The 9,104-nt window shown below is 43.9% G+C and overlaps 1 pseudogene; it reads left to right on the top strand.

Annotated features, from left to right (window-relative positions):
• The first annotated feature begins 209 nt into the window (after positions 1 to 209).
• LOC137374252 (carbonyl reductase [NADPH] 1-like) lies at positions 210 to 6,120 on the top strand (annotated as a pseudogene).
• The last annotated feature ends 2,984 nt before the right edge of the window (positions 6,121 to 9,104 follow it).

Genomic DNA, 9,104 nt, shown 5'->3' with positions numbered 1-9,104 from the left:
ACTCAGGCAGCATGGCTGCCTGGCCTAGTGAGTATTAAACCGTTTCCATTTACAGTTGAGAATGCAACTTTCTGCCTTGTTTAACTTTCAGTAACAGTGAGACATGGTAATTGCTTAATGACATATCTGTACCCATGATTCCACTAATCAGCTTTAGTTGCTTCCAGCTCTGAAGCATGACACCAATTGAACACAACCTCCCCGCAAACATGTCATAGCGAGTGGCCGTGGTGACCGGGGCCAACAAAGGCATCGGCCTGGCGGTGGTGCGGGCTCTGTGCCAACAGTTCGAGGGGGACGTGTACCTGACAGCCCGGGACAAGGACCGCGGGCAGCAGGCGGTGCAGAAACTGCAGCAGGAGCAGCTGAAGCCACCTTTCCACCAGCTGGACATCAGCAGAGCATCAGAAACCTGCGGGACTTCATGGCCGAGGTGGCATCGACATCCTGATCAACAACACTGGCATCGCCTTTAGAAGTGTAGATACCACTCCATTCAGGACCCAAGCTGACCTGACTCTGGCAACCAACTTCTTTGGCACCAGGGATATGTGAACTGAGCTCCTGCTCATCATCAAACCCCAAGGTACTGCATACAGTACTTACTGGAAATATTTACTTATCGACAACAGGGTTAGTTCACATTTTTAAATTCCCATTGCCCAAAAGCATTCACTTCATTTTAGCATATATGAAGCACTTTAGACCTTTTCAGAGAGGAGATCAGTGCTGGCCTGTCTTTCATCAGGACATTTTGCTTGGTTGGAGGGTGAACATCCACACAGCAAAAATGTACGTAGAGCCTTTAACATAATGACAAGGAATTGGCTGCAATGATAATGATGAGGCTAAAAGCACTCATGGTTATTAAAGAGTTATTTAAAATAAATTTACTATAGGTATTCAAAATAATGAGGGGTTTTGAAAGGCTAGATAGGGAGAAAGAGTTTCCTCTGGCAGGCAGGTTGATAGCCAGAGGATACAGAGTTAAGATAATAAGCAAAAAAAAAAGCGGGAGATTAGCAGAATGGTTTTACTGAGCAAGTAGTTACAATCCGGAATGGATTGCCTGAATAGGAGGTGGAAGCAGATTCAGTGGTAACTTTCAAAAGGGAATTGGATATAGACTTAAAAAAAAATTGTAGGGCTCTGAGGAAAGAGCAGGGGAGTGGAACTAATTGGTAACTAATTTAGAGACCTAGCCCAAATGCATTGGGCTGAATAGTGATCTCCTGCACTCTACGATTCTATGAAGCTGTGGAAAAAATGGGCAAGGATTTGGAAAAGAAAGGGAAGTTGGAGATGGGCCAGTAATGTGCAGGCACAGTGAGGTGAGGTGTGGGTCTTTTTGAGGAGGGTTTGATGATGGCTGTTTTGAAGGGTGACAGTAATTGAGGAAAGGGAATAATTTCCAGTGTAGCATGGGGATATGCAGTGGTTTAGCTCAATGGCCTGTTTCTGTATTGAAATTGTATGTATTTCTCATTGCTGTACTCAATCCTTCCTTCTACCATCTGCCTATTTTTAAATCTAGGCTAGGCCCTATCTGATCACTATTTGCTGATTTATCCAGTCTTCACTCCTACTATTTTCATCCTTCAACTGAAATTCTCAACTTTAAAAAATAACTTTAATTTACGGCTTCCAGTTCCTGATGAGCATTTTGAAGAGAAGGCTGAGGGGTGATTTGATAGAGATATTCAAAATCATGAGGGGTCATGAGAGAAACTGTTCCCACTCATGAAAGGATCGAGAACGAGAGGGCACAGATTCAAAGTATTTGGTGAGAGAAGCAAAAGTGACATGAGGAAAAACTTTTCCACACAGAGAATGTTTAAGGTCTGGAATGCACTGCCTGAGAACGTGGTGGAGGCAGATTCAATTGAAGCATTCAAAAGGGAATTAGACAGTTATATGAAAAGGAAGAATGTGCAGGGTTATGGGGTGAAGGCAGGGGAATAGGACTGAGGGAATTGCTCTTTCAGAGAGCCAATGCAGACACGTTGGGCCGAATGGCCTCCTTCTGCATTGTAACTATTCTGTGATTTTGTGACAATATTCCAGTTGAGGCTGGACCAGTGTATTATAAAGGTTCACCATAACCTTCTTGTTTTTGTACTCTATGCCTCTATCTATAAAGCCCAGGAACCCATATGCCTTATTAACCGCTTTCTCAATCTGCTCTGCCACCTACAGTGATTTATGGACATATACCCCCATGTCCCTCTGTTCCTGCACCCACTTTAGAATTGTACCTTTTTGTTTATATTGCCTTTCCTCCTTTTTCCTACCAAAATGTATCACTTCACACCTCTCTGCATTAAATTTCTGCCACGTGTCCACCCATTCCACCAGCATGTTCATGTCCTCTTGTAGTCTATCACTATCCTATCCACAGTTCACAATACTTCCAAATTTTGTGTCATCTGCAAATTTTGAAATTTTGCTCTACACACCCAGGTCTAGGTCACAAATATAGATAAAGAAAATCAGGGGTCCTTATACCAATCCCTGGGGAACCCCACTATATACCTTCACCCTCCAGTCTGAAAAACAAACGTTCACCATTACTCTCCATTTCCTGTCACTCAGTAAACTTCATATCAATGCTGCCATCCTTTTATTCCATGAGCTCTAACTTTGCTGACAAGCCTGTTATGTGGCACTTTATGAAATGCCTCTTGGAAGTTCATGTACACCACATCAACCACACTACCCTTATCAAACCTCTCTGTTGCCTCATCAAAAAAGTCATACAAGTTTGTTAAACACAAGTTGCCTTCACAAATCCATACTGGCTTTCCTTAATTTTTTTTTATTCATTCATGGGATGTGGGTGTCGCTGGCTAGGTCAGCATTTATTGCCTATCCCTAATTGCCCTTGAGAAGGTGGTGGTGAGCTGCTTTCTTGAACCGCTGCAGTCCATTTGGGGTAGGTACACCCACAGTGCTGTTAGGAAGGGAGTTCCAGGATTTTGACCCAGCGACAGTGAAGGAACGACGATATAGTTCCATGTCAGGATGGTGTGTGACTTGGAGGGGAACTTGCAGGTGGTGGTGTTCCCATGTATTTGCTGCCCTTGTCCTTCTAGTTGGTAGAGGTCAAAATCCACATTTGTCCGAGTGACTGTTAACTTTGTACCGGATTCTCATTTCTTAAAGCTTTCCCATCAATGAGGTTAAACTGGCTGGCCTGTAATTTATCCTGACACCCTTTTTTGAACAAGGCTGTAACATTTGCAATTCTCGAGCCCTCTGGCACCACCCCTATTTCTAAGGAGGTTTGGAAGATTATGGCCAGTGCTTCCACAATTTCCTCCTATAATTCTCTCAGTATCCTTGGATGCATCTGATCAGGTCCTGCTGACTTATCAACTTTTACAGCCAGCCTTTCTAATGCCTCCTCTTTATCAATTTTTAGCCCATCCAGTGTCTCAACTAACTTCTCTTTCACTATGACCTTGGCAGCATCTTCTCCCTTGGGAAAGACAGATGCAAAGTACTCATTTAGTACTTCAGCTATGCGGTCTGCCTCCATGAGTGAATCCTCTTTAAACGGCCCCACTCCTCCTTTTACCACCCTTTTACTATTTATATGCCTATAGAATATCAACTCTCTGCATTACTTCATCAAAGAACTCAGTCAGGTTTGTCAATCACAATTTTCCATTAACACATCCTTGCTGACCTTCACTTATTAGCCCATGTTTTTCCAAATGCCAATTAATTTTGTCCCAGATTAGTGTCTCTATAAGTTTCCCCACTCTACACAGAATGTGTGGGGTTGCAGTCCATGTTTGAATATCTGAGGGGGCTGCTCCTCAATTTCTGGTTGCACTTCAGTCCCACACTCCTAATCTTTGGCCACCCGGTGCAGAGGGAGCGGGCAAGTCAAGGGACTGCCTCATGGTGTTGCTCCTGGGCCTGGTCTAGGTGGCCATTAGTAGGTCCAGACAGCGGGCAGTCAAGGGGGTCGTTCAGCCTGACTGCCTGCCTCTCTTCCGCAGCTACGTCTGGGCCCAGGTGTCAACCTGTATGCTTGAGGCCTTCCGTGACTGGTGGGAACCAGAGGGACTGGAGTGGATAATCCCCACCAGGAACAATATTTTAGTTTGATTTAGTTAAGTTTCCTTTATAGTCTGTTTTTTGTTACTGTATAGTACTGGTGTCCCTTCACAAGGGTTATCTAGACCTTTCCCTTCATTTGTTTTTCAAAACAGGTATATGTTTCCCCACTACCAACATTAGGCTGATTGGCCTGTACTTGTCATGTTTATCCTTTTCTCCTTTTTCAAACAATGTGTAACATTTGCAATCCTCCAGACCTCTGGCACCACCCTCATATCCAAGGAGGATTAGAAGATTGTGGCCAGAGCTTCTGTAATTTCCACTGTTACTTCCCTCAGCAACCTATGTTGCATCCCATAAGTTACAAGAAACTTCATTAGCAGACAGATACTGCTCTATATGTACCTTCTCAAAAGTAGCAAAAGCACAGCTCATCATCAACGTTATTTTTAACAATGGAATCAATAGTTCACAAATGGTGTAACTAAAATGGAGGGATCCCGATTCTGTCCCATTAATACATATTAAGAAAGGTGAGAGAGAGAAACTGGGATATTATAGATAAACCTTTTGTCTAACATCTGTTGGGAGGAAGTAATCAGAATGTATAGTTAAGGACTGGATGACTGAGCGCATAGAGAAATTTGAGCTCATTAAAGAGAGCCAACGTAGATTTGTAAAGGCTAGATTATGCCTAATCAACCTAAGTGAATATTTTGACTGTTAGCTAAAATTAAAGTTCATGGAATTGAAGACAAAATTGTTGCAAAAACTGCTTAGGAGATTGGTTAGGCAGTATAAGATAGAGTGCAAAGATAATGGGCATATATTCGAATTGGAAGGAAGTGAATATTGGTGTCCTACTAGGATCTGCACTGGGGCTTCAACTAATCACTATGTTTTTTAATGACAATGCAATAGAGAGCCATATATCCAAGTTTGCAGATGGCACAAATATGGTGGTATATTAAGTGGTGTAGATGGGAGCATAAAATTACAAAGACACGTTGCTGGATAATGAGTGGGAAACTGCATGGCAGCTGGATTTCAATGCAGATAAGCAAAAAGGGATAGATCCAAGTATTATTTAAATAGTGAAAAGCTAGGAACGGTTGGAGCCCAAAGAGTTTTAGGGTCCATACACACAGATTACAAAAATGTAATAGTCTAGCACAAAGATAATTAAAATGACTAATGGAATGTTAGCCTTTATGACTAGAGTGCGAGAATATAAAGGAGAGGAAGTTTTGCTACAGCTATGTAAAGCCTTGGTTGGACCACATCTGGAGTGCAGTTCTGGGCATTGCACCTTAAAGAGGATATATTGGCCTTAGAGGAGTGCAGCGCAGATTCACTAGAATGTTAGCAGTGCTCCAAGGGCTAGATTAGGAGAGATTACATAAAATATTCCCTGGAATATAGAAAGGGCAAAAATGATTGTGGATTTTAGGATTTTGATTCAAATTGATAGGGTTGATAGAGAAACAGATCCACTGGCGGAGAAAGAAATATTGCTTTTGGTTTTTGTGCTCACACTCACTATCCAGCAACGTATCTTTGTAATTTTATGCTCCTATCTACACCAACTAATATATCACCAAATTTATACCTGCAGGGAGAGTTGTGAATATATCCAGTCTATCCAGTTCCGTGGCATTGCAGAACTATAGCCAAGAACTCCAAGGGAAATTCCGCAGCTCTACCATCACAGAGGAAGAACTGGTGGAACTGATGAAGAAATTTATTGACGATGCTAACAGAGGGGTTCACACTCAACAGGGGTGGGCATCAACGCCTATGGGGTTTCAAAGATCGGTGTTACGGTCCTTTCGAGGATTCATGCCCGAATATTGAGTAAGGAGACAACAGCAGACAGGATCCTCTTGAATGCTTGCTGTCCTGGTTGGATAAAAACAGACATGGCTGGTCCCAATGCCCCTGGAACCCCAGAAGATGGGATGTGACCCCAGTTTATTTAGCTCTTCTCCCAGCAGGGGCAGAAGGCCCACATGGAGAGTTTGTAAGCAACAAAACTGTTCAGACATGGTAAACCTTAAGGCTAGAGGCAAAGGGAAGACTAATTCTAATTCTAATTATTTAAATGGAGAGATCGCAGAATGAATTAGAACATTACAGCGCAGTACAGGCCCTTCGGCCCTCGATGTTGCGCCGACCATCTGACCTACACTATTCCATTTTCATCCATATGTCTATCCAATGACCACTTAAATGCCCTTAAAGTTGGCGAGTCTACTACTGTTGCAGGCAGGGCGTTCCACGCCCCTACTAGTCTCTGCGTAAAGAAACTACCTCTAACATCTGTCCTATATCTTTGACCCCTCAACTTAAAGCTATGTCCCCTCGTGTTTGCCATCATCATCCGAGGAAAAAGACTCTCACTATCCACCCTATCTAACCCTCTGATTATCTTGTATGTCTCTATTAAGTCACCTCTCCTCCTCCTTCTCTCTAACGAAAACAGCCCCAAGTCCCTCAGCCTTTCCTCGTAAGACCTTCCCTCCATACCAGGCAACATCCTAGTAAATCTCCTCTGCACCCTTTCCAAAGCTTCCACATCCTTCCTATAATGCGGTGACCAGAACTGCACGCAATACTCAAGGTGCGGCCTCACCAGAGTTTTGTACAGCTGCATCATGACCTCGTGGCTCCGAAACTCGATCCCCCTACTAATAAAAGCTAACACACCATATGCCTTCTTAACAGCCCTATTAACCTGGGTAGCAACTTTCAGGGATTTATGTACCTGGACACCAAGATCTCTCTGCTCATCTACACTACCAAGAATCTTCCCATTAGCCCAGTACTCTGCATTGCTGTTACTCCTTCCAAAGTGAATCACCTCACACTTCTCCGCATTAAACTCCATTTGCCATCTCTCAGCCCAGCTCGACAGCCTATCTATGTCCCTCTGTACCCTACAACACCCTTCAACACTATCCACAACTCCACCGACCTTCGTGTCATCTGCAAATTTACTAACCCACCCTTCTACACCCTCATCCAGGTCATTTATAAAAATGACAAACAGCAGTGGCCCCAAAACAGAACCTTGCGGTACACCACTAGTAACTAAACTCCAGGATGAACATTTGCCATCAACCACCACCCTCTGTCTTCTTTCAGCTAGCCAATTTCTGATCCAAAGCTCTAAATCACCTTCAACCCCATACTTCCGTATTTTCTGCAATAGCCTACCGTGGGGAACCTTATCAAACGCCTTACTGAAATCCATATACACCACATCCACGGCTTTACCCTCATCCACCTGTTTGGTCACCTTCTCGAAAAACTCAATAAGGTTTGTGAGGCACGACCTACCTTTCACAAAACCGTGCTGACTATCGCAAATGAACTTATTCTTTTCAAGATGATTATAAATCCTATCTCTTATAACCTTTTCCAACATTTTACCCACAACCGAAGTAAGGCTCACAGGTCTATAATTACCAGGGCTCTCTCTACTCCCCTTCTTGAACAAGGGGACAACATTTGCTATCCTCCAGTCTTCCGGCACTACTCCTGTCGACAATGACGACATAAAGATCAACAACAACGGCTCTGCAATCTCCTCCCTGGCTTCCCAGAGAATCCTAGGATAAATCCCATCTGGCCCAGGGGACTTATCTATTTTCACTCTTTCCAAAATTGCTAACACCTCCTCCTTGTGAATCTCAATCCCATCTAGCCTAGTAGGCTGTATCTCAGTAATCTCCTCGGCAACATTTTCTTTCTCTACTGTAAATACTGACGAAAAATATTCATTTAACGCTTCCCCTATCTCCTCTGATTCCGCACACAACTTCCCACTACTATCCTTGATTGGCCCTGTTCTAACTCTTATCATTCTTTTATTCCTGATATACCTATAGAAAGCCTTAGGGTTTTCTTTGATCCTATCCGCCAATTACTTCTCGTGTCCTCTCCTTGCTGTTCTTAGCCCTCCCTTTAGATCCTTCCTGGCTAGCTTGTAACTCTCAAGCGCCCTAACTGAGCCTTCACGTCTCATCCTAACATAAGCCGCCCTCTTCCTCTTGACAAGCGCTTCAACTTCTTGAGTAAACCACGGCTCCCTCGCTCGACAACTTCCTCCCTGCCTGACAGGTACATACTTATCAAGGACACGCATTAGCTGCTCCTTGAATAAGCTCCACATTTCGTTTGTGCCCATCCCCTGCAGTTTTCTTCCCCATCCTACACATCCTAAATCTTGCCTAATCGCGTCATAATTTCCTTTCCCCCAGCTATAATTCTTGCCCTGCGGTATATACCTGTCCCTGCCCATCGCTAAGGTAAACCTAACCGAATTGTGATCACTATCGCCAAAGTGCTCACCTACATCTAAATCGAACACCTGGCCGGGTTCATTACCCAGTACCAAATCCAATGTGGCATCGCCCCTGGTTGGCCTGTCCACATACTGTGTCAGAAAACCCTCCTGCACACACTGGACAAAAACAGACCCATCTAAAGTACTCGAACTATAGTATTTCCAGTCGAAATTTGGAAAGTTAAAGTCCCCCATAACCACTACCCTGTTACTCTCGCTCCTGTCGAGAATCATCTTCGCTATCCTTTCCTCTACATCTCTGGAACTATTCGGAGGTCTATAGAAAACTCCCAACAGGGTGACCTCTCCTCTCCTGTTTCTAACCTCGGCCCATACTACCTCAGTAGCCGAGTCCTCAAACGTCCTTTCTGCCGCTGTAATACTTTCCTTGATTAACAATGCCACACCCCCCCCTCTTTTACCCTCTTCTCTGTTCTTACTGAAACATCTAAATCCCGGAACCTGCAACATCCATTCCTGCCCCTGCTCTACCCATGTCTCTGAAATGGCCACAACATCAGGATCCCAGGTACCAACCCATGCTGCAAGCTCACCCACCTTATTCCGGATGCTCCTGGCGTTGAAGTAGACACACTTTAAACCAAGTTCTTGCTTGCCAGAGCCTGTACACTGGAACTACAATTTAGGTTCCCATTCCCCTGCTGATTTAGTTTAAACCCCCCCGAAG

Source organism: Heterodontus francisci, chromosome 10 (assembly GCF_036365525.1).
Source record: "Heterodontus francisci isolate sHetFra1 chromosome 10, sHetFra1.hap1, whole genome shotgun sequence".
NCBI classification, from domain to species: domain Eukaryota; kingdom Metazoa; phylum Chordata; class Chondrichthyes; order Heterodontiformes; family Heterodontidae; genus Heterodontus; species Heterodontus francisci.
The sequence above is the reverse complement of the archived record's forward strand: the minus strand, read 5'-3'. Positions and strand labels throughout refer to the sequence as shown.